This window comes from Neofelis nebulosa, chromosome X (genome assembly GCF_028018385.1).
Source record: "Neofelis nebulosa isolate mNeoNeb1 chromosome X, mNeoNeb1.pri, whole genome shotgun sequence".
Taxonomy (NCBI): domain Eukaryota; kingdom Metazoa; phylum Chordata; class Mammalia; order Carnivora; family Felidae; genus Neofelis; species Neofelis nebulosa.
Window position 1 is genome coordinate 121,491,622 of NC_080800.1, and position 8,227 is coordinate 121,499,848.

An 8,227-nucleotide genomic window follows, 5' to 3' on the forward strand; every position below is an offset into this window, starting at 1 on the left:
ATATATTTTTGAGAGAGAGAGAGAGAGAGAACAAGCTGGGGAGGGTCAGAGAGAGAGGGAGAGAGAGAATCCCAAGCAGGCTCCACATTGTCAGTGCAGAGCCTGATGCAGGGCTCAAATCCACGAACCATGTGATCGTGACTTGAGCCCAAATCAAGAGTCAGATGCTTAACCGACTGAGCCATCCAGGCACCCCTATTTTAGTCTCTTTTATGGACAGGTTGCTTAAATGAATTGTATACTCCTCTGACTTATACACTGAATAGAATACACCATACTGATCCTGTTGTTAAAGCTTAAGGGTGAATATGAGCATCAGTGATTTTATTGTGTCCTGAGACAGTGCTTTCCAAAGGAACTATTAAGGGGTGTGAGACAACTCCCTATACTCAGTGGCCCCAGCTTGTCATACTAGAGTATGTAAATTCTGGTTCCTGATTTGGGAAATTATCCATGTTGCTTTCATTCCTCGGAGCTACCAGTTGCAAGAATCTCTTCTTTCCTCGTTGGCTACATGGTCCCCCGGCATTTCCCCCTCCCCCTCCCCCTCCCAACTACACTGTGTCCATCTTCCAGTTTCCTGCAGCTGGTATTCTGTTCACTGGGAAACCACAACCAAGCATGTTAGAATTGTGTATGCAGGCAGAGGGAATGAACAGATTCTGTAAGGTTGCAGAGAGCACTAATAAGAAGGAAGCGTGGGAACAGAAACATCTGAAATTTGACACATCCCATTTAAATGCTCAAGGTTTCTTTTTGTCTCCTTCCCAATTCTAGGCTGTGTTGTAGAGAGTGTTGTTTACATTGTTTATTATGGCAGGGCCCTAGGATTCTGCTGAGGTGCCAGAGGCACGAGAGGTGTGTGTGTATGTGTAGGGGGATGGTTGCAGTGTCAGGGTTGTGGCTTATTGCAGAGGGAGGCCATTGATCACACTCTGTCCATTCTAACCAGAGCAGTATCCCTTTACATATTTTGCACATTGAAGGTAAGATTCATCAACAGACATACAGATGATAAAAAACAAAACAAAAGCAACAATTACAAAAATAAAACAATTTATGTTCCTTGAAAAAGGGGGGGCACCTGGGTGGCTCAGTTGGTTAAGCATCTGACTCTTGGTTTGGGCTCGTGATCTCATGGTTTTGTGAGTTCAAGCCCCACATGGGGCCCTGTGCTGACAGTGAGGAGCCTGCTTGGGATCCTCTCTTTCTTTCTCTCTCTCTCTCTCTCTCTCTCTCCCTCTCCCTCTCTCTGCACATCTCCCACTCACATGATCTCTCTCAAAAATAAACATAAAGAAAAAAGATAAATTGGTATAACTAATGTGGTAGTATAATTAGGTAAATAAATGCTCAGTTACACTCTCCTAGAGCATGCTTTATAACCTGCTGTTATTATGGTTGGAAAGGCATTTAGCATTTTCTAGGTATTAGGATGTCATCTAGTCCAAAGAGTTTAACTCAGTTTTGAGGATAAATAACACAACATTTAAAAATTGCAAGTACCAGGACACCTGGGTGGCTCAGTCGGTTAAGCGTCCACCTCTTGGTTTTGGCTCAGGCCATGATCTCACGGCTTTGTGAGTTTGAGCCCCACATTGGGCTCTGCGGTGACAGTGTGGAGCCTGCTTAGGATCTTGTCTGTCTGTCTGTCTGTCTGTCTGTGTCTCTCTCTCTCTCTCTCTCTCTCTCTCTCTCTCTTTCTCTCTTCCCATCCCCTACTCATGCTGTCTCTGAATCTTTAAAAAAAAATTAACTTAAAAATAAATTGCAAGTACCATTTTACCTAAACTGTACATTTCTTTTTCCTATCTGAGTTGAACAGTGGAGCATGTAAAAGTCCAATAGAAACAGTGAAGTCCAATAGAAATGTAATGTTAACTAAGGTATGGAATTTAAGATTTTCTAATGGCCATGTCAGAAAGTAAAAATAAATAGGCAAATAATTCTAATAATTTTAATATTTTATTTAATGCAGTATATCCAAAATATCTTAATTTTAACATATAATCAATGTAAAAAAAACATACTGCTTTAGTTTTTAACTTCAAATTACTTAAAATGATGTAAAATTAAAGATGCAATTCCTCATTCACACTAGCCACGTTCTGCCACATGTGTCTAGTGACTACTATATTAAATAGTATGATTTTAGAACATTTTGATACATTTAAAATGTTCAACAAAGATTGGATGGCCCTTTCATAGGAAGAGCTTAAAGCAAAATCTCATTAATTTGGGCTCCACTAGTTTGGAAATATGATAATTTTATCAGAGTTCAGCTGAAGTTTACAGTCTGATTGCTCTGTGGAGAAAGGTTTGACTTGGCACATTCACCATATAAATCAGATCACAGAAGGCATGCTTAATCCACTTAAGAGTATTAAGCATTTTTTGGGACTTTAGCACATTTATGAATGCAAAAATATTCTGTTATGCATAGCAGAGTGTCCTATATTCATTAAAAGGCATAACAGGGTAATGTTTGCTTTGTGATACTTTGTAAGCAGTTAGTTATTATTACACTGTTTTTGAAGGATTTGTATAAGTCAGATTTCCTTTAAAGTTGTCCAAAAGTGTGATTTGTTAATATTTCAGTTAATTGTTACTTACATAAAACTTCACAAATATAGTCTATGTCAGCTTAAATGTAACAGTAACATGGTGCTTTGTTTTGCGGTGATACTGTCTCCCAGGGCAGTGAAGTTAAAATGAGACAAGGTGCTTCATAACTTATAAAATATCTCATGCATGTTATTCACTCAATCAGTAAGGAGTTATTTACTGACTTTTATAAGCCAAACTTTGTGGTAGATAGTAGGGATATAGCTGGGAACCAGATGGACACACATGACCCCAGCCCTCAGGAGCTTACAAGCTGGTGGGGAGATACAGGAAAATAAATAGGGAATTAACATAGAGGGTGGTAAGCAATATGATAGGGGAAACTCCAGTTGCTAAGAAAACATATAGGAGAGCCATATAACTCAGACTAGTTGGATAGGATAGTCAGGGAAGCCTTCCTGGAAGAAATGACATCTAGGCTGAAACCTGCAAGTTGATTTGGAGTTAGCCAGGTGAAGGAGTGCACTGAATGCCTCAGAAAGAGGAAGCAGCATGCACAAAACCTAAGAGGTGAGAAGGAGAACATGAAGTTGTCTTGGAACGGAAAGTAGTTCTGTGCTACTGTAGTAGGGAGTCCAGATGAAAGAAGGAACCATGGTGAAGGTGGGAAGGCCAGTAGGAACCGGATCATAAAGGACCTAAGGAAGTTTGACTTTGTTTGTTCATCTGTTTGTTGGTTTGTTGGTTTATGGATTTATTTATCGGTTTATTATTTTAAAGTTTTTATTTAAATTCTATTTAGTTAAATACAGTGTCATATTAGTTTCATGTGTACAATATAGTGTTTCAACACTTTCATATGAGGCACGAGTGCGTTCCTTAATCCCCATCACCTATTTCTCCTTTATCCCCTCTACCTCCCCTCTGGTAACCATCAGTTTGTTCTCTACACTTAAGATCTTGCTTCTTGGTTTCTCTGTGTTCTTTCCCCTTTGTTTATGTTTGTTTTGTTTGTTAAATTCCACATAGGGGTGAAATCATGGTATTTGTCTTTTTCTGACTGACTTATTTCACTTAGCATAATATTCTCTAGTTCCAACACGTCATTGCAAATGACAAGATTTCATTCTTTTTGATGGCTGAATAATGTCCATTGTGTGTGTGTGTGTGTGTGTGTGTGTATAATGTATGTATTGTATATATATATTGTACGTATGTATATACATATATGTATGTATGCATGTGTGTGTGTGTGTGTATACACACACACACACACACACACACACACACACACCACTTCTGTGATGGATACTTGTGCTGCTTCCATATTTTGGCTTTTGTAAATAATGCTGCTAAAAACATATAGGCCTATGTATTCCTTTGAGTTAATGTTTTTGTATTCTTTGGGTAAATACCCAGTAGTGTGATTACTGGATCATAAGGTAGTTTTATATTGAACGCTTTGAGGAACCTGCATACTGTTTTCCAGAGTGGCTGCACCAGTTTGCATTCCCATCAACAGTGCACAAGGGTTCCCTTTTTTCCACATCCTCATCAGTACTTATTGTTTCTTACATTGTTGATGTTAGCCATTCTTACGGGTGTGATGTGTTATCTCATTGTAGGGTTGATTTGCATTTCCCTGATGATGAGTGATGTTGAGCATGTTTTCAAGTGTCTGTTGGCCATCTGCATGTCTTCTTTGGAGAAATGTCTTTTCATGTCTTCTGCACATTTTTAATTGGATTATTTGATTTTTGGGGTGTTAAGTTTTATAACTTCTTTATATATTTTGAATAAAAGTGAAAACATAATGGTCCAAAACCTCTGGGATGCAGCTAAAGTGGTTCTAAGAGGGAAATTTATAGCAATACAGGCCTATCTCAAAAAGCAAGAAAAATCTCAAATAACCTAATCTTGCACCTAAAGGAGCTAGAAAAAGAACAATTAAGAAAACCTAAAACAATCAGAAGGAAGGAGATAATAAATATTAGAGCAGAAATAAATGATATAGAAACTAAAAAAGCCATAGAACAGACCTATGAAACCAGGAACTGGTTCTTTGAAAAAAATCAATAAAATTGGTAAACCTTTAGCTAGACTTATCAAGAAAAAAAGAGAGAGGACTCAGATAAATAAAATTACAAATGAGAGAGGATATATAACAACAAACACCACAGAAATATAATCATAAGAGAATATTATGAAAAACTATATGCCAACAAATTGTGCAACCTGGAAGAAATGGATAAATTCCTAGAAACATATAAACTACCAAACCTGAAAAAGGAAGAAATAGAAAATTTGAACAGACCAATAACCAGCAAAGAAATTGAGTCAGTAATCAAAATCTCCCAATAGCTTCTCCCACAATACTTCGTGCTTTCCAACTGGGGCCTTGCAGAATTGCTCCTGCAAAGAAGGACAGCGAGGAGGGCTATTCTGCCATTGACAAGGTAATGACCAGGGAATATACAATCAACATTCACAACTGCATCCGTGGAATGGGTTTCAAGAAGCATGCCCCTTGGGCACTCAAAGAACTGGAAATTTCCCATTAAGGAGATGGGAACTACAGATGTACACATTGATACCAGACTCAACAAAGCTGTCTGGGCCAAAGGAATAAAGAATGTTTCATACTGTATTCATGTGCAGTTGTCCAGAAAATGTATCAATAATGAAGATGCACCAAACAAGCTCTATACGTTGGTTACCTATGTACTTGTCACAACTTTAAAAAAATCTACAGATGAATGAAAAGTACCCACTGATTTTCAAATAAAGGTATAAAAATGCCCTCCCCAAACCTCCTGACAAACAAAAGTTCAGGACCAGATGGCTTTGCAGGGAAATTCTGTATAACATTTAAGGAAGAATTAATACTTATTATTCTTAAACTATTTCAAAAAATAGAGGAAGGGAAACTTCCAAATTCATTCTATGAAACCAGCATTACCACGATACCAAAACCAGGTAAAGACACCACTAAAAAAGAGAACTACTGGCCAGTATCCCTGATGAACATAGATGCAAAAATCCTTGATAAAATACTAGCAAACCGAATCCAACAATACATTTAAAAAACTCATTCACCACGATCAGGTGGAATTTATTCCTGGGTTACAAGGGTGGTTCACTAATCACAAATCAATCAATGTCATATATCACATCGATAAGAAAAAGGATAAGAACCATATGATCATTTCAACAGATACAGAAAAAGCATTTGACAAAGTACAACATCCATTCATGATAAAAATCCTCAACAAAGTAGGTTGTGAGGGAACATACCTCAACATAATAAAGGCCACATATGAAAAACCCACTGTTACCATCATCCTCAATGGGGAAAAACTGTGAGCCTTTCTCCTAAAGTCAGGAATCAGACAGGACATCCAATCTCACCACTTTTATTCAACACAGTACTGGAAGTCCTGGCCAAAGCAATCAGACAACAAAAAGAAAGAAAAGGCATCCAAATCAGTAAGGAAGAAGTAAAACTTTCACTATTTGCACATGACATGATACTATATATAGAAAACCTGGAAGGCTCCACCAAAAACTGCTAGAACTGATAAATGAATTCAGTAAACTTGCAGGATGCAAAATCAGTGTGCAGAAACCTGTTGCACTTCTACACACCAATAATGAAGCCTCAGAAAGAGAAATTAAGGAATCAATCCCATTTACAATTGCACCAATAAACATGAGATATCTAGGAACATACTTAACCAAAGAGGTGAAAGACCTGTACTCTGAAAACTATAAAACACCGATGAAAGACACTGAAGATGTGAAAGACACAAAGAAATGGAAAGACATTCCGTGCTCATGGATTGGAAGACCAAATATTGTCAAAATGTCTATACTACCCAAGGCAATCTACACATTAATGCAATCCCTGTCAAAATACCAACAGCATTTTTCACAGAACTAGGACAAACAATCCTAAAATTTGTATGGAACCCTGTATAGCCAAAGTGATCTTAAAAAAGAAAAGCAAAGCTGGAAACATCACAATTCCAGACTTTACATCATATTGCAAAGCTGTAGGAATCAAAACAGCATGGTACTGGCACAAAAACAGAAAAAAGATCATTGGAGCAGAATAGAAAACCCAGAAACGGACCCACAATTATATGGTCAATTAATCTTCAGTATAGCAGGAAAGAATATCCAATGGCCAAAAAAACAAAAAGCAGTCTCTTCAACATATGGTTTTGGAAAACTGTATGGTGACATGCAAAAGAATGAAACTGGATCAATTTCTTCCACCATACACAAAATTAAGTGGCTTAAAGACCTATATGTGAGACTTGAAAGCATAAAAATCATAGAAAAGCACAAAGCCAGTAACTTCTTTGACAATGGGCAATAGCAACTTCTTTCAAGATATTTCAGGATATGTCTACTGATGCAAGAGAAACAAAAGTAAAAATAAACTATTGGGAGTTTATCAAAATAAAAAGCTTCTGCACATCAAAGGAAACAATCAACAAACCAAAAGGCTACCTACAGAATGGGAGAAGGTATTTGCAAATGACATATCTGGGTGAGTATCCAAAATCTATAAAGAACTTCTAAAACTCGATACTCAAAAAACAAATAGTCTGATTAAAAATGGGCAGAAAACATGAATAGACATTTTTCCAAAGGAGATGTACAGATGGCTAACAGACACACGAAAACATGCTCAACGTTACTTATCGTCAGGGAAATGCAAATCAAAACTACAATGAGATAGCACCTCACCGTGGTCAGAAAGGCTAAAATCAACAACACAACAAACAACAGATGTTGGCGAGGGTGTGGAGAAAGGGAAACCCTTTGGCACTGTTGGTAAGAATACAAACTGGTGCACTCACTGTGGAAAACAGTTTAGAGATTCCTCAAAAAGTTAAAAACAGCACCACCGTACAGTGCAGCAATTGCACTACTGGGTATTTACCCAAAGGATGCAGAAGGACTAATTCAAAGGGATACATGCACCCTGACATTTATAGCCGTATTATCTACAAGAGCAAATTATGGAAACAATCGATGTGCCCATCAACTGATGAATGGATAAGGAAGATGTGGTATACATACACAATGGAATATGACACAGCCACAAAAAGAATGAAATCTTGCCATTTGCAACAAAGTGGATGCAGCTAGAGAGCATAATGCTAAGCAAAATTAAGTCAGTCAGAGAAAGACAAAGACCACATGATTTCACTCACATGTGGAATTTAAGAAACAAAACAAATGAGCAAAGGAACAAAAATGAGAGGCAGAGACAAACCAAGTAACAGGCTCGTAACTATAGAGAACAAACATAGTTACCAGTGGGGAGGGGAGTGGGGGATGGGGGACATCGGTGATGGGGACTAAAGAGTGTACTTGTGATGAGCACCAGGTGACATATGGAAGTTTGAACCAGTATATTATACACCTGAAACCAGTATTACAGTGTATGTGAACTAACTGAAAGTTAAATAAACATTTAACAAGTTCCTAGCAGTTACTTTTCTTTTTCCAGAGTTAGAGAGCAATTCACTTCTAAAACAGTTTTCCTTCATTCTGGAAAAAAAATCATGCACTATCCTCTTTAAATTACATAAATGAAATCAGTATTCTACCATTGTTCTTAAATAAGGATGTAATTGGGTACTGCCAT

General features: G+C 37.6%; 1 pseudogene; it reads left to right on the top strand.

Annotated features, from left to right (window-relative positions):
* Positions 1-7,625, top strand: part of LOC131502162 (large ribosomal subunit protein eL31-like) — a 34,998-nt pseudogene extending 27,373 nt beyond the window's left edge.
* The last annotated feature ends 602 nt before the right edge of the window (positions 7,626-8,227 follow it).